The sequence below is a fragment of the Pieris rapae genome, chromosome 16 (genome assembly GCF_905147795.1).
Source record: "Pieris rapae chromosome 16, ilPieRapa1.1, whole genome shotgun sequence".
In the NCBI taxonomy this organism is placed as follows: Eukaryota; Metazoa; Arthropoda; class Insecta; order Lepidoptera; family Pieridae; genus Pieris; species Pieris rapae.
The window spans coordinates 8232297-8251640 of NC_059524.1; the positions used below are offsets into that span (position 1 = coordinate 8232297).

The 19344-nt window shown below is 33.0% G+C and overlaps 1 protein-coding gene across 2 annotated transcripts in view; it reads left to right on the forward strand.

The window, feature by feature from the left end:
• LOC110994039 (ras association domain-containing protein 10) overlaps positions 1-19344 on the forward strand; it is an 89159-nt gene that overhangs the window by 26791 nt on the left and 43024 nt on the right. Inside the window, exon 3 of one of the 2 annotated variants that reach the window (XM_022260517.2) lies at positions 12347-12432. The exons of the other annotated variant lie outside the window; for it this stretch is intronic. The gene's annotated coding sequence lies outside the window, so the exon portion shown is untranslated. The remainder of the gene's footprint in view (positions 1-12346; positions 12433-19344) is intronic. 2 annotated transcript variants of the gene reach the window in all.

The following is a 19344-nucleotide window of genomic DNA, read 5'->3' on the forward strand; positions in this document are numbered from 1 at the left end:
AAATTTATTTTTAACATAATATATAGTGGCGTTACAATATCGGATTAGGCCGACACTGCTCCGTTTTTTATTATATAAATATTATAATTACGTTTTTTATTATTATTATTTTTTTTTATTTAAGTATTCCTACAGCTAATCACTAAACAATCACATTACACACAAAAGCCAAAACGGAATACATATTGAAAAAATATTATGTTTTATTACATAAATATGACAATTTCAATTTGTCGATGTGTGTGTATGGACTCTCTATCTATCGCCACTAGTTACTGTCCATACATTTGTTGTCAAATGTCGTCAAGTTGTCAAATGTATACACTTGTCTTTTGAAGGTTAAGGCAAAGTTAAAATCAAATTAATTGAATACTGTAGCGCCATCTATGAGTCAGTCTACGAACTTTAAAGCCTAATAACCATTCAATTTTCAATTTATTTATCGCAACTCTTTCGAGTATTTCAAAGTAACAACCATCTCGTAAACATGCAAACGTACGTCTGTACAAGTAATTTTATATAATTTATTCAAGAAGTCATTGCAATAAGTTGTATAATAAATAGCGAATGTGTGGTCTGCACTTTGCTTAGGGAAATATTGTAATGAAGTAGCGGGTAAAATAACGGTGATTCTTTATCCAAAATTCTGCCTTATTTTGGTAACACTGAAAATGTTTAGAAAATGAAAAACAAGGAGAAGGAGTATCCCGCTAAGAGGGCGCTGCTGCCGATTTTTTTCCAAGACAACAGGCAAACAGTGATTGGCATACCAGTTTGCAGTAACTGTCCCTCCATCTTCTAACACAACTGTCGTGAAATGACCTTTCCGACCAGAGAGTGAGGCAAACATGAGTTTCTTGCCTTCTTCCTTTCTCTACTTTAGTTGGCTGATCTGACCTGATTGTCTACCACGCTCCGCTTCAAAAGACATTTTCTTTTACAAATTTGTGGAATTTACTCCCGGCGGGGCTCTTCGCTGCTTTGATTTGCTTTTTGGTGATTACGTCAATACTTTTTTCACATTGTCTATGCTTGAAAATGAAATGAATTTTCGAGGATTCCTATAAGTATCTAATACCTATATAAAATTCTTGTGTCACGGGGTTAGTAACCGAACTCCTCCGAAACGGCTCGACTGATTCTCATGAAATTTTGTGTGCGTATTGGGTAGGTCTGAGAATCAAACAACATCTATTTTTCATCCCCCTAAATGTTAAGGGTGGTCCACCCCTTAATTTTTTTTATTTTTTTTTTTAGACAAAATTTTTCTTTTTTCTTTTTTTACGATACACCATACAAAAATACATGCAACCCTAAATTTTCACCCCTCTACAATCCCTTATGTTTTTTTATAAACATATTATATATTTAATTATAAACTTTAATTATTTGGCACAAAAACATGACAAAACAACGTTTGCCGGGTCAGCTAGTATATAATATATAATATAGCAGCTTTTGTTGAGGCTCAGTTATAAACCAAAACGCAATGCGTGTCCCATAAACACTTACCATAATAATTTATAGTTCTATAACGAACATTACGTTCCGTTGAACCTTACAAAGCGATGTTAGTCGTAACGAATCGTTAAACGTTTGTAATTACAACGGCGTGACCTATCGATTTGAGTTTACCTGTTGCTAAAGGCATATGTATATGTTATAATAATAAGGTAGGCCTCATTTATCGCCCGATCTTGGCCGATATGCTCAAAGTGCCAACCATGATGCAGCTGAAAGCCAGTAATTGGTGGGAGATGGCACAGAACAGGGACCGGTGGAAGATTCTCATTTCGGACTCCAAGAATCTTTTTGGGACGTAATACCAGCGGACTAAGTGTGTACTGGTAGGACGGAGAGATGGCAGCAGTCGGGGTCGATGACCTGTTGGTCTGAAGAAACAAAGACAATTATGCGCAAGCTGAGGATAGAGTGGTGTGTGAAGCAAGACGTATCAGTTAGGGCTTTTTAATACAACCACGACTTTTGGAATGAAGACTGAAGAAGAAGCAGATATCTGTACTGTCACTAACTTTGCTCAGGAAGGCATAATAAAAATATTTAATTCGTTTTACCCCATTACTATACAAAATATTGACGGAATGTTACAAAGTATAAAAACTTTATACTTCCAAGATTCTAACAGAGTTTAACGTGGTCCTCGTACTATAAAATGAGAACACTAAGCAATAATGGTCGCTGTATTTTGCATTCTCTAGTTTTGTCTAATCTTAGTTTATTTAACACATGGCTAATTCAAAATTGAACGAGACGAAAGAGACGAGAAAATTTAGAAATAACCAAATAAGGTTGAAATAATACTAAAAACAAAAGAACATATAGCTGCATTTATCTCTATTCATATATTTAGTTATAAAGGTTTTTAATACACTTGACCCAGTAGAAATTGTATAAATGTATTGAGACACAGAATCTTTGACCTGTTGATTTCCATAAGAACCATTTCTACTAAATAACGGTAGCTAATAGGATGTAATTGACTTATTTCAAGATAACTCGACAAGTCTCTTAGCAAGAAGTAATTATTTAAAAGAATATTTTAACGAAACAGAGAATGAAAGAAAATACGGTATTATATTTATTGTATAATCATAATTGTCAACGGATATTATAAAGCCTCCACTGATCAGTGATGTCAACATCTACAGGTTTCTCATAGGACCAACTCCAAATCAAACCCTTAAAGTTTGTTGTCGTTAGAAATGTAATAAATAAAATAAAACAAAAATAAAAAAGCCTTTTATAAATATCTGATATTACCTTTCTATGTATATATAAAAGACAAATACAAAGAAACGTAATATCAGATATTTATTATATGCCGGCAACGCACTCGCGAGCCCTCTGGCATCGAGAGTGTCCACGGGCGGCGGTATTACTTAACATCAGGTGAGCCTTCTGCCCGTTTACCCCCTGTTCTATAAGAAATAAAATTTAAGTGTTCCTAAACAGCTGTTATTTCGAAATTTAAGTATTATAGCTTTTTCATGGTACAGTTACTAACACGCTTGGAGTATATTGGGTTTAGTTTATTGGTTAGGTTCGAGGTTATAATATTGATACGAAGACGGGATTGATTGCAACGTTTCTAGATTTTTCGACAAGTTTGAAACGTTTTCAGCAATATGAAATGTGAGCAATATTATTAAATAAGAAGAATTATTGTATCAAATTGTGCGTTTAATCTTGAATTTAGGGGATACTTTTCCCTTAAATAAATGTAACCCCTAAAACCTCTGGAGGTGTTAATTCCACCTAAACTCTTTAAAAGTAGCACCATTGATTAATTTCTTAAAACACTAATTATCAAGATTTTAACAATATAACCGTTCCCTACAGTTAAGTTATAATTATAGTAACCACCTGCTACTGATCCTTTGAAACCGTTAGACCCAGAAAAAAATATAAATATACACGCCAGGTGGTAGTTTAAGAGATAATGACCTAATTTTTTAATAACTTTTATATTAACTATAGCAATTTTAAATATTTTTCTTAAGTTTTCAAAAACACTTTTTTATATTTATATACAAACCTTTAGCTGTACTCATTTTATAACAGTGCACGATATTTCATCAATCAAGTTTTTCATCGCTTCTTTAGGACCACAGTAGTGAAATAAGTTTACAGATTTTTTTGACAAAAACACATTTGACGTTTATTTATTTATTCTTTATAACCTTATACAAAAACAAACACATAACATAACTTAATAAAAAAATTTTTTTCCAAAAGATATACTTTTGGAAAAAAATTTTTTAAAAAGACAAAGGGCGGCCTTATCGCTTACAAGCGACAAGCAACAGACGTTCCTATCTTTATGATGGCGTATTTTGGAACTGTGTTGTACCGTAGGGATTGCCTATTAACTACCTCAATTGCTGGATATCTTGCGCTGGTTTAAAAAGATTCACGGCGGATGTGATGCCGGTCCATCTCCGTTCGTTCCGTAATCACAACTTTTTCTTCTCCCAGCCCGTCCCTTGTCTTCCACAACCTTCTCCGACCCAATTTTTACCGATTCTAAAAGGCCGGCAACGCTCTTGCGAGCCCTTTGGCATTGACAGTGTCCATGGGCGGCGGTATCACTTAACATCAGGTGAGCCTCCTGCCCGTTTGCCTCCTTTTCTATAAAAAAACCCACATTTGCTTTTGCGCAATCATTGTTAGGAAATTTTGAAAGTTTATACTTAGACTTATACTTATCCACATAATTAGACATAATGTTCTAATGACATAGACACACACACATGACGTAGCGATATACTGTACGCTGGCTAAGTTTAGTAAGCTCCTTTTATGATGAAAGCAAGTAAAAGCAAAACATGAAGTTCGTTCCTATCTCCTAGGCTACAACAGGTACAGGGCTTCACGCGTCAGCGCGCGCGCCGCCTGACGTCACTTCCGCTCCCGCCTGTTTCCTGCGGACATTAACGTGCGGCTATGCTTTATAACGATCAAATGGATTGAATATTATATCATAAAAGAGATTTAAATTTATTCATACCTATAGTTTTTATTAAAATTCGATTCGACTTCGTGCTGTAACTGTAATGTAAAATAGAGTGCCGTCTTATGGTAAAAAACATTCTAATTATGTACATTCGTTTGTCAAAAACATATTTGATTTTGACATACAGGAGTCAGAAGTCTTACCCGTAAATACACCCGAAAGCTATAATCACACAAACATTCATCTTCGTAGTTTTTATTTCTGAAAGTGCTGATTGCCTCCACACTTCTTTGTTCTGTTTCTCTCAGAATTAAGAATTGTGTGATTGATTACTTGGTTACAACAACGGGTAGGCAATCCACGATTTTTCCTGCACTCTTTCCTACCATTACCAGTTTGTCGAAACTATCTGATTATCCTGGCAATATGGCAAAAGTATCTAAGCACCATCATCTAGTACTGATCTTTAGTTGGTTGAGAATGCAACTAATCGCTTCTTTTTGCACATCTCAAATATCTCTATCCAGTTCTGAGCCTGCTTTTGGTAGTATTCAACACATAACTTTTTTGCCGTATTCTGGTTTGTTTGCTCATTGCTGCTGTAGCCATCTGTGTCTCCGGATTTCTCTGTCAAATGCTGTCTAGTTACTGTTGTGTTTAACACAACGATTTCATTTTTCATAACGTCGTTCTGCTGCTCTATACAAATTCTGCTAATCCTATATCAATGTCAGTCAATTTCCATTTACGTTTCTTCTAGAAAGGAATCATAATTGAATTGCCGTTCTTGTAAACTGGAAACGTTTTTTACTTATCCTACCTTTTTAGTAGTTACATACCAACATATGGAACATTTTGATGCCTTCAGAGAATGTCGGCTTTTTTAGAATGAAAACCTAAATAAAAAATAAATTTTAATTTGGTCCTGTATCGCTGACGGAGATTGGTCGTGACATTGCTTAGGAAAACCAAGTGACCATCTTCGGTGTTATGTAGTCGAACTCCAGTGTTAGCAGAATCTTAGTTAGTTCGCGTGACTCCCTTCCCAGTCATCCATCCTGAGACATCGTACCGCTTAGTTGCAGTTACTGAGGGAATAAATGGCTCAAGGCGAAAATCAGCACCTAAACATAGAAGCCACTCACTGTTTAAAAATAAAAGAAATGTTTTCAAAGAGAAGGGAGCAATTAGTATGAATATCCATTTCCTTGCTGTGCGAAACTTATTCGTTCGAAACCACCTCTTATAAACAACTGCAAAAATGAAGCATTTTATATCTAATAAAAATAAAAAACAGTAGCACTCTACCTAGGACTTTTTAGGGTCTAGGCCTCAGATTCCTGTATCTGTTTTTAGATAATTTGTCAATCTAATAGCCAAGTAGGAGATTAGCCTTCTGTGTTTAACACGCCGTCGTCTTTTGGTTTTATTTAAAACTAATATAATATAAAACCCAAATAAAACAATCAAATGGAACAGTACTTACAATTTTCCTAATCTAGATATTAATAACAAATATAATAAAAAAAATGAAGTTTTTCCCCTGTGACAGAGAACCTTTAATGCTGGCAGTATTTGCTCGCTGTATTGCAATACAATATAATTTAAAAATATATAAATAATATAAAAATAAATAATTCATCGCTCGCGTGCGTTGGTTACGTATGGGGACGGCAACATGGCCGGATTTGCATTTTAATGATACAATATGAGTCAGAATAGATGCGAGATAAAATTATTACGAGCTTGATAGAAACATTATGATTGTGAGTTTTATGGCTTTAAATGTATTTCGGCATTCGGGCATTCTACTTTTGACAGCGTAAACTTTAAATAAAAAATTAAATAAATCAGTGGCGCTACAACCTCTTTTAGGTCTTGGCCTCAGATTCCTGAATCTGTTTCATGATCATGATCATTTTCATTTCGTAAACTTTAAATAACCTATAAATTATTTTATTAATTGTTTCTTTTCCATGCCAAGTACGATTTCTAAAATAACAGAACAGCGGCGCTACAACCATTTTAGGTTTAGGCCTCAGATTCCTGAATCTGTTTCATATACATATCTAATTATCTTGCGAACTGGTTGTAAATGTAAATTTACAATTAATTTAATTTGTTTTCTTTGACGTTCATAAGTGTACATGTTTTAAATGAATAAAGATATTTTTGAGTTTGAGTTTTATTAGGCAAGTAGGTGATCAGTGTCCTGTGCTTGACTTACTTCAACGTGGGAATCTCATCTTTGAGGTCGTGGATTCAATCTGTGGCCACCAATAGGTTTTGTGACTATGTGCGCATTTGACTTTCGCTCGAACGGTGAAGGAAAACATCCTGAAGAAACCGGCTTAGCTTACCCAAAAGTCGACGGCGTGTGTAAGGCACAGGTTGCTTATGTGATTGACAAATGATGATGCAACAGATACAGAAATCTGAAGCCCAGCTTACCAGAAGCTTGTAGCAGCTCTGGCTTGTTTTTTTATTAACTGCTTTATCATGAGAAGCAATATGAAAGAGCTTGCAAATGAATAACTGCCGATTAAAAAGACTGAGGAGAGTCGTCGTCCATTGTTTGAGAAATAGCAGTAAATCTAAAAAGTCTAGAATTTTCTTCAATTCTAACGTTCATAAATGTTTAAATAATAATAGTTTTAAAGAAAAACACTTTTTTACGGATTATAGTTATGTATTATTGTATTTAAACTTATAATTATTTAGACATAATTTTAAATTTAAACCGATCCGTAAAAAAGTGTTTTTCTTTAAATGTGTAAAAGTTATGTTAATAAAAGACAATAATAATAGTTTTTTTTAATTTAAAATCAGTTATGCATTAACGATTGACTTCCATTTATATTTTCTCACCCATTAAGCCGTTTTCCCAGAGGTAATACTCATATTTTGACCGCAACCTTTGTTGCGGTTCGCAGCTGATTTGTCAGCTCGTTGGAGTGAAAAGTGATGAATCGCATCAATTATTCTCATTGTTGGGCTTTTGTGTGAAGAAGTAAGTGGGGCAACTGAATAATTCTCATTTTATTCACTTTACGTTCGCTTAGAATTTCACTTATAAGACGAAAATAGTATAAATAAATGCTGTAGCGATCTGACATTTTAAACATATTATTTATTACAAACAAAATCAACAAATCTGTCGTATATGATATAAATAAAATTAAACTGTTTTTATTAATTATAAGGATATGCATAATTATGTGAAATATTTGGAAATCCTGTAAGTAATACCTGTTGGGTTTCCAGCTTGGGAAGACAAATCTATTGTTTGATTGTGTACTGTGTGTGAATGTAAATATAATGAATGACACTCAATTGTGTGTGTGCTATGTATTTAAAAAAAAACAAAATTTATTTTACTTGAAATCAATCACGTTTATCCTATTTATTTCATACTCAATAATGTTCTAACAAAAAATATTCAAACTAAAATTTAACGATTGTCTAACACTAACAAATTAAATGAAAGATCAGTTAACACATATCAATAATCTACAGAATAAGAAATATAATTATCTCATAACATTTATTTTTAGTTTTTGTTTTGTACGCTTAAGCAATATATTCAAACGTTGGGATATTTTTATTATTTAAATTCGTTTATAAATGTCTTTGAACAAGTATTGCGTTAAATTTATATTGATTTTAGTAAAAACCTATATTACTTTATTGTTTTCCTATAATAAAGATGTAAGTAAGTAGATGATCGGCCTCCTATGCCTGACACACGCCGTCTTTTATGGTTTCCCCACAATATTTTCTTTCACTATTCGAGCGCCATTTGACATAAATGCGCACATAGAAAGTCCATTGGTGCACAGCCGGGAATCGAATCTCACGGATTAGAGTCACACGCTGACGCCACTATGACAATCTGATAGTTTGTAAATCATATATCATATCTGATCGTCGCTATAGCCCGGGGTTGCCACACAAAATATAAATTACCAATATTAGTATTGGCAATACTATGTTAGTCCCACAATTCAAATACAAGGTATAATTTTGTAAGCTTGGCTTCACCTAATAAATAACTTACAATAGCTAATTTATCTAGATAGATATCTTTACACTATATCTATGCCTTCATTTAAGCCTTAGGGTCTAGGTCAAGAGAGTCAGGCAGAACCAGGTTAGGGCAAGTGTTATTTTAATAAAACAGTATTTAAATAACTAATATTTTCGATTTGTCTTTTAGTGTCAACGTTGTGATGAAAATGACAGATCAGTCAATGGCAATAAATCTGCATTTGGTACTCGTATATAAATACATATTTTTAATTAGGTCCTTACGTATGAAATTGTCGTAAAAAAACTTTGAATGCAGTTTCTTCTGCCCCATCACATTTAGCTTCCAAGAAGATATCCAAATTACAAAAAATAATAAGTAATCTTTTGGAGCAAGGCCCAGGGAATATGGTGGATGTATTAGAATTGAAGCCTCTAAACTGGTAGACGTGTGTGGTCTAGCGTTGTCGTGAAGCAGCAGTGGCCTTTGCATTGTTTGCAGTTGCTGAGAATAGACAGTCGAAAGCGACAATCTACGATCCCGGTACTAATTCACCAAACGCTTTTACATAACTTTTTCGGAGGTAATTTATGGATTCGGGCACGATTTGGCTGGTTCGTCTGGGTTTAGATATTGTGATGAGCACTTTCCGATTATCGTACATGATCCATTATCATCCCATATCATTATAATCCCATAATTATTCTGCCGGTTGAGTAACGCCGCAGTCGACGCGCGTGTGTCGTTAAAATATTGTATACATTTTTGTGTATAAATAAATAAATTACATAGTGATATTATAATAATTGAAGATGTATGATTTTATTAAACAGATGTATTTTTATTGTTTCGTGGGTGACGGCTTTATAAATACGGAATAAATTCACACGCTAATTTTGACAAAAACTGATACAGGAAACGTATAACTTATTAATAATTGAAAGTATATGTCTGACCGGAAAAATTACTTTTTAAATTCACAAAACAACCTTATCAATCTCAATAAAATTCCACTTTTTTAAAATTTGTTTTGAAAACACTACAGAAGGTTTCGTCTATTTAGTTATTAAAAGTGTATTTAGTTATTATGTATTTAAATTTTAAAATTTAATTACATTATTGATAATTGAAATACATGCTACAGGCCTAGAAAGACTTTGAAATTATTTTCAGTTAATTTTATTATATTTGTAACTATCATTTCAGTATTTTACTTGTAACATTATCGTAAACATAGTTTTAGAAAAAATAATTCGTATAAAGCCAATTTCACTATCTGTGTAATGCTTAAATTGCAACCAAAACATCATAGACTATAAACACAGACTATAAAGTATAGAGAATCATAAAGCAGCGGTCATTGAACTCCGTGAGTGTAAGTGACTCGTGAATTGAGTGTTAAACGTAGACCCTTGAGATTTGAGGTGTTCTTAGAATTTTAAAATACGAATTAGAAAAACTACACATTAAAGTCTCAGTACTTGCGAAATTCTTACATTGTTTTGATGTTTGACGTTCTTAGATACTGTCAAATGTCAGTTTTGGGTTTTTCTATAAAAACGACCGCGTTTTAAATAAACTTTGTGTAAATGTGATTAAAAAATTATAAAGTGGTTATAAAAGCGATAAGGACACCAGTTTGCCCTCTTTCATTTAATTATGTCAATTAAATTATATTTCTGCAACGAAAATAAATAAAGTTTTAATAAGTTTTGTGGTTCACTTCTTTTATTAATTCTACTAATTGGCTTGCAACCTTCAACTTACTGTTTCCCTGTCACAGGTATCTGACTTACTAGGGAGGCCTCAATCTGTACATATAGATAAACAAATAAGAATTTTGGATTTTTAAACTTACTGACTTGTGACTTGGTGAGTTCGAATTACGGTTAGACGAATTATCGAATGTTTTTCCATATGATTCTTGCTATTTCCCATCGTCAGGAAACTAGCACGTGTTAAACCCAATAATTAGCGATATATAGCAGAAACCTACCACCGAACACCTATTTCATTATAAAATCATAGATGCATTCTGAGGCCAAAACCAACATAGGGTATATACTATTTCAGATAACATAAATTAAGGAGGCGACGGGAGGCCTTACTAAGCGAACTCTCCAGGCAACCTTAGTAAGATGGAAGTGTTTTTAAACATCAAAGTTTGGAAAATTATAACGAAACTGTTGGACAGAACGTTTTAATTTTAGGGTCTATTTATTCCTACATACCTACCTACGACTTTTAAGATCGTGCCTATATTGCCTGTTTTGTCTTTCTCTCTCGCCTCTTTCGCCTATTGTCGAAATCGATTATTTTTTAACGTATATTTAGCAGTACAGAATATGGCAACAGTCTTAAAACTTAAGTATTGTCCAAAGATCATTTACCGTTGGCAAGAATAAGTGCAAATATATTTTTACCGCCATGCCTTATCTCATTGCAAAAACGGTACCTTAATCACTTTAACTTCCGGCGGAAGTAAGCTATATCTGTTGTTAAATCGCCTAACGCGTAGCTTGCTACCTATATTAAGATTTTACTTATAAAGTAAATTTTAAATCGTGCTTTACTAAAATGTTTCGCTAGTTATTCATCAATTCTTTTCAGTTTTGATATTTTACTAATTAAGCTAACCAGTTTATTTGTTCTGTACTATCTCAGAAACTACTGTCGTTCAAGTAACCGCGGGGCTAATACAAGTATTACATTTATTGCGGAAGAAATTTCCTATCCGCATAGGCGTTTTAGAATCTTGTTCATTATCTTAATTTGAGTGCTTCCACTGCGTGGGAACATCTGTGGTAGTTTGCGATTTAATCCGTGGAATAAGCGTGCAAAATTTACATATTTGCACTGCCGACGCTTTTTGTTTCAATCATTTTGAGATTTAGTTTTGCAATCTAATCCTCTCAATCCAACATTACAATATCGAGAATATTGCTATTACGAAACACCTGTGGAGTGTAATATTTGTTTATTAATTAAGTATATACACGATTACGTTATCAATGATTATATATTGTTATATTTTGTTGACATTGATTTAAGCAATAAAACTTATACGTATTAAATTACTAGCTTACAATAATATCGTTACTTTAGTTAAACTTATTTTAGGACTTAATTAAGTTAATAACATTAATTCAACTTTTTTCGCAAGTAGATGTTTTATTGTTTGCCATTACGAAAGAAGAATGGCAGTTTTACACATTAGGCAAGATCAAAGCCTGGATATGCATCTCCACCTTCATGATCGGAATTCTTGAACTGACACGATTTTGACCAAAATGATGCATGTTTTGTCAACAGATGGCACCACACGCTGTTTGCATTCGTAAAATTAATTAATTAATTTATTGTTATTCAATGTATCCGATATTTTACTACTTATTCTGCTAATCGGAGCAGATAAGAAACCACAAAAGAAGAGAGAACTAACATCGGTCCAACTGATCTTGTGTTACAAGTGGTGTAACTAACACGACTTTGTTTTACATGGAAGTTTCGAGTGATATTTCAAACGCAGTAAGATGCTGATAACAATTTGACATTATGATAAGAGCTTTGAAATATTATCAAGTAACGCCACGCCATCTATTGCCGCCGTTGGTATTTGAAGTAAAATTATTTTTAGCTTCTGTTAACGAGCCTATTCGTATCAATACGAGGATAAAATATTGAAAAATTGCGATTGTAAAATTACTTTTCTAAAAATAATAATAATAATAATATTAATAATATTCTAAAAATATGTCAAATCTTAATTATCATAGCAGGTCTAACTCAAAGTTCTGGCATTTGTCCTCTACAGTTTTGTTTGATTAAAATTATTTTTGTTTCAGGCAAGCCTCATTTAAATGCACTAAACGGTCGTGGATGTTCAATATAATACAAAAATTATTACTTCATAGTATCATCAATACTAATTGTAAGTACTATTTTGATATTATATATTCGACAATAATAAGGGGAGAAGAAATTCATTTACTGAAATTATTTGTACCTACATTCTACTACCTACCCACTTGAAACCATTATGAAGACGGTGCGACAGAGTGGCTTTTTTGTAATTTCTTATCGCCCACATAGAAAAATCTTCTTCTAATCAAATCAATTCAAAATGTATTAATTCACATTGCCTTACTTATAAGCAATATAATTCGCTGTAACTATATATGTATTTAGATTCCTTTTTTAAACATATAATGCATTATCATACTTTTAATATATCAACATAAACATAGTGTTACGCATCGTAAATATAGCTTAAAGGAACTCGTTTCAAATACACGTTATAATTAAACAATGCTTATAATAGACATCATAAAAACCTAGACAGTTCTATTATTGATCTACAATTGTCAACAACTCGTTACAGTGTATGCATTTTTTAGTGAGTTAATATCATGCTTTTGACAGATGACAGCACAAAGGTTTGCTTGCATAATTATTCACATACCTTGTGAATTAAAAACGAAATTATATTAAATAAATAATTGAATTGCAATCACAAACCTAGTCAAGAAAAAGACGATAGAGTAACAAAAACATAAAAAAATCAAGATTCAGTGTTATCAAATTAATCAAGATTTAGATTTAAAAGATTGTCTTGTGAATTGCTTGGTGAAATTATTTATGCAATCTATTTATCAGTTAAAAGACTAAATATTCATATTTTAGATGCCCATTCCCTAATTGGTTGAAAAATATATAAAATAAAATACTATGCCAGAGTATTTTCAGAACTAGGCCTGAGGTTTATATATATGTTACATGACCATTTGTTTTTTCTCATAAGCATCAGCCTTCTGCCTGACACATGATTTCCTCCCGACGTTTTCCGTCACCCTACAACGTTAAATGCGCACCTAGAAAGTCCATTGCCTGATCAGCCGGGGTACTACATAATTATAATACTAGTTTACAAGAATATTTGGGCCCGATCACCAGTCTACGCGCAAATCTAAGATTTTGAAAGACATAACAAACTTAAAAGAATTTAATAACGTCGCCAAGAATTTAATAATGTACTATTCTTCCAATCTGAAGGGGGGATCCTCAGTCTAACCACCGATTGGCGCGAAGGGCACAATTTTTGAATAGAATCTCGCTGTTGGATTTAAGGGCCTTAACTTCGCATAAGGGCTGTTTTGGCGAGTGTCACTCAACCGGAATAGGCTTCTAAGATGCCTCTTGCGAGACTCCGCCGAAACGAAACGATTCTATATATCCTTAGCGGCTAGAATATCTTTTTTTTATCAAAACATGGACAAACACTTACCAACAACATTAAAAAATCGCCAAACTGTATAAGTTTGCTGATCGCCAGCTGATAGCGCTCTGTTATTCAAAAAATCGTATGAGTTTTACAATTAATTATTAATAAAATTATTTTATTATAATTTATTAATTATTTAGCGCGTTTCAGGGTATCACACAGTGTCGCTACAAGTCTTTCGATTTGGCTTAAAAGAAACGGAACCAGATTCTGTACTAACCCGACATTCACAAATACACACTGTGCGTAGACACACTGTGGTACTACAAGTACAGTGGCCAGACAAGAAAAAACTGGCCTATGCTTCGATGGCAGTTTGAACCCGTTTTTTTAATTAGACCGGAATTAACCTACTCGTTTCCTATGACCAGTTTTGTGGGAACTGGGGGAGTGGCTACAATGATTGTAATCTGTCTATTGCAGACTATGACTCATTTTAGAGATGTTTATTGATTTCGAATTTAATTATTCTCAAAGATTTTAAGCCTCTCTTCTCTTATAGATGGCCCCAGGATCTCGATGGCGTCTACTGAATATATAATTGGATATGTTTATATACACAACACCGATTTTTGATCTCTCTATTGAACGTCAATAAAGCTTGGAGAAATCGTTTATGATGTAGCTACCCACATAGGACACCCCTTATCCTTTATTGAGTGAGATGTAGACGTGAGCGCCTTCACATACATTACGACGACTGGCAGCGCACGCCAGAATACCTAGTAGATGATAGACTTTTCCTAATTACTAATATTATATTTTGGACAATTCACACAATATCTTTATAATTGCTTCATGTGTTATTCTAATGTATTAATGTAAAGTTTAATTAAAATCCACTCAGTAGTTTTAACGTAAAAGACTAACAAACATCCATCCATATTTACAAATTTTCTCGTTTATATTAGTAGGCTTATGCTTAATCTTATTTTTTTTTTCTATACATAACTGTATTTATAATTTGCAATAAGATATATAAAATGAGAATCAAATGTTATTCAAAAGTTTCATTTAAATGACTGCCGACTAAATAATCAAACGAAGACCTTGGAGTAATTATAAATTACTAACAAAAAACTTGTGAAACAACAGTACTACTAGTTTTCGATACGCACCATATTGGGTTCGACAGCTTACATTTATATGGAATCTTAAAACGCGTTTATGATATGCAATATATAATAAATAATTTACAAGGCATAATACTCATGTATCGGTTGATGTGTTTAAATCCTAATAAAATGTTTATATAAGTAACAAATTTTTTATTTCAATAAGGCATTATGAGACACTTTTTAAAGTTTAATTATTTAAAAAAAAGCTCTCGTTACCCTTTCCAAAAGGTATCATATGGAAAAGAAACTCCATATGGAACAGAATCACAACTTACGGTTTTGAAATAGTTTTTACAATATTTTGTATTGATCTCATAATTATATGTCAAGACCATGTACCTAGATTCAAATAACTACTACACTTATAGTGTTAAAACAATACAGCAGATAATTAAATTATTATATAGATACTTACATAGTGCAAATATTGCAACGATTTTATATTAAACTTCATAAACAAATAGGGAATTAACGTACAGGCCAACAGTGTGTGACTTACGTCAAAGTAAAAAAATATTATGACTTTTTTTTATAGAACAGGGGGCAAACGGGCAGGAGGCTCACCTGATGTTAAGTGATACCGCCGCCCATAGACATACTCAATGCCAGAGGGCTCGCGAGTGCGTTGCCGGATTTCTGGATTGTCCTATGGAGCAGGACCAGCATATTTTCATAATTCATAATCTAATCTGTACCTACATATCGATTAAGTAAGTGAATAACACATATAAATTCCTCGCTGTATTGTGATCCTAACATATTTATGAAACCATCTGTTATGTTTGTATTATAGTTATTTTTCTCTATGTGCCATTTTTAAATTTCTTATTTGAAATGATTGATTACTATCACTTTATATCCGTAAGTTAAATAAACTAGATTTTTTTGTCGTTTTACACAATCTTAAAAATAGTACTGTGGCTTTGTAAAAGCGAAACTGCTGCCATAGTCGATACCATAGTTCCGTCACATTAATACAGAAGCATTGTCCATTGTCTATGACATGTGAAGGCCTTATTCCCATAGTTGGAATAGACTATAGATCTGTCAGTCAACCGTGCGTCGGCTCAGGAGTGACGTAATCACGTCAAAAAGAATTTATGAAATATTGTTATCTATTTTATCAATACTTTGGAAAATATTGATAAATTTTAGCGTTAGGCTACCTAACATCTGACTGGATAGACCATTTACTAGCCGCGGTAGCAATGTCCTCAACGTTCTCTCTCAATTTTATATTTAACATATTTTAAACACTAATAAATCATCTACCACTCTTTTTCTCAATTTCGCTTCAAGATGAGGAATTTAGTGAATCGATCGAAATTTCTAGAATTTACCCATGCTTAGAAATACGACCTCCTTTCTACTTATTTACAGAAAAACGTTAGTACGAACCTTTTTTGCTTCTGGTAAATCCCATTACTTTTTTGCTTGAAGTCTATTGAAATTAAAAGTGTAGAGTATTTATTAGATATTACTAGAAAATTGTCGTGGTTTTTGCAATAAATTTATAAACCTGGGATCTTTTACGTATCTTTTTGAAAAAGTTTTGCCAACGTGTATTGCAATAAATACCTACTAACTTTTGCAGCAAGCTTTGTACTAACAAAATTTCTACAAACTATAAATATGTAATATAAAAAGTGAGAATTATATTTGAAAAAATCTTAGGAGTTTCTCTTAAAGACTACTCCCGTATGTTAAATGCTTGTTCCATAGGAGATGCTTCAAACTGTCAGATTATAATATAACTCACCCAAAATTTACCATAATTAATATTCTGTGCATAGCGTCAAACAAAAACGAACGCGCCTTCGACGCGCATAGCTACACGTTCAATATTGTTGAACGATTCAATTCTGGCTGTTCTATTTTAACCGTTCTACGGAATATTTTTATCAAAGAAATTTGATAATCAAGGAATGCGAAATTCAATAAGGAAATAATATAAGTGATTTAAAGCAAATAATTAAAATAGGTTTTCGCCTACATACCTGCAGCTGAGCTTCATCGTCGGACGTCAAGGCAGAATACAAAATATTACCTTCACGTCCGTCATTCCACGACCTAGCATTTCTTAAGAAATCTGCCGCCCACCACCACTATGTGGAACCTGCCCACTGAAGTATTTCCTAACTACTGCAACCTAGGGTCCTTCAAGAAAATAGCGTACCAATTTTTACAAGGCTGTGTCCATAGCCTCTTTTGTAAATTCACAAATTATTAAAAAAAAACATAAATCATGTAAAACCGGCTATCCGATCAGATGAAAAAAAAACCAGTGGCGCCTCGTGGTCTGTTAATTATTAGAACCCATAACTCCATTTACAACCAACTAAAGACCACTACACATCACAAGACTGTCAAGGAAACAAATAGGCGCTTAGCTGCTTTGGCCATATTTCCAAGAGATAACCGATTATTCTCGATAAGCTGTTAATGGTGGGGAGGAGTGATAGCAGGCGAAGTCGCCTACCCGTGGTCTGAACAAGGCCTCAAGATCCCTAATGCACTGAGACACGCTCAGGATAGAGTTGTGTGGAGCTGTATCGACGTATCGTTTAGGGAATAAGGTTAGGGAAGGAATAAGAACAATAGAAAATATATTAGGAAGTTAACAAATTATTTTTTTACAAAAAACATTAAAAAAACGTATTTATATGTTAGGAAATACATGTATCTAGATGGTGTCGCAAGGAATTCGTAATTTGTTGTTTTCTTAAACATGAATTTGGGGAAAAGTCTAAATAAGGCTCTTTAACACTGAATAGTTTTCGAAAGTTTTTAATGGCACTTTTCACTTTCACAGTCAAATGACGAAAGTTGTTGGAAGGATCTCCATTTGTCGCGTACACGATTTGTACCATAGGCTTTGTTTTGGTTTGATACTAGCTTTGAAGCCTTTCATTTGAAACTTTTTTTTAATAAATAAAAATAAGCAGATTTTGCGCTTTATTTAATATCGAAATGATTAGTGTCAAACTATTATGACGTAACAGGTTGTCAAGAACATTAAACGTAGTGAATAGTGCCACATACTTTTCATTTGCCGGCGGCATGGAGTTGGAGACGGCAGTCGCCATTTTGTTGCGTGCAATAAATCATTTTAGGTGGTAGTCTAATAAGAATCGAACTCAAATGTATTTATTTTTATTCCCTGCATTATTAATTGCAATAGCAAAGTTTTAATATCAAACTGTTCTGATTGCTAGGTACCTTAAAATACATTATATTAATAGTACATATCATATCAGTTGTTCCCAAGTTTGTGTCATAAATATTTAAGCCTAAAACTGTATTTTCTAGATACAAGTATACATAGTCAGCCTGCAAGACATCAAATTATTTCCTTTACAATGTTTAATTTTTATTTATTGGCAATACTAATCCATGACGATGACGCTCTTTCTGGCCAAAAAAAGGGTGTGGCACTGTAGCGCTGTTTCGACTTCAAATCCTACAATAGTTCTTTTCTCGCAGACTAAAAATTTTGACGGACAAAATATGATATGAATACTAAAGTTGTTACGCATTGCTTTACTGTTTAATTAGACTTTCCAGTAAGCACGAAATACGATGGAAAAAGATAAAATATTTGGAAAAGAATTAATATAGAAATCAAATAATTGCAACACTGTCCCATGTTTGCTCTATTCACGGGTAAGTGAGAATCATACATACTAATTAGTAGGGCAAACTCCTACATATTTACCATTCCTACTACTGGTCCACTAAAATCTCATGACGAACGGTTACTTGGAGCTTTTTAAAGATGTATGTACCTAGGAAAAATCATTTATTTTATCTATTTATTTATAATAGCTAACGCTTGACACGCTAATTCATTGGTACAAGAAGAACTAAATACTATATTCAATGTTACAAGGCATAGCAAATTCCATTTCAAAGTGTGAGCGGTGTAACTATGGATATCGATAGACTATATTTTATATCATATTTAAACAAAACAAGATCATTAAACAAAAGAAAATGTTGTCTATGGAATGTATTATTTACTTTATTTACAATTTTCACGTTAATCTGTTGACGTATTTCTCTGAAAAAGGAATTCAAAGTTTCAGATGATAGGATATTTAAAAAGATAATTTCAGATAATTTTAGTACAAATTGTTATTTTAAATTCTGTTAAGTTTTAAATTCTTAATTTAACCCGCCAAAAACCTTGTCTGTGCAAGATGGCGCTGATCGCACCAATGACATCCCAAGCAACACATAAACTAACGTCAAATTTAACGTGTCAACTATCATTTTTAGATTAAACATATATTAATTTATCTAACAAAAACAGTTTCGAACCAAATAAAACAAGATAATATTAAGATAACAAAGGCGAAAACATTACATGATGGCACAATTATATCTTTATTCTTGACGTGACTGATGTTTTAAAATCAATACATATATTTTTTGAAGTTTAGTT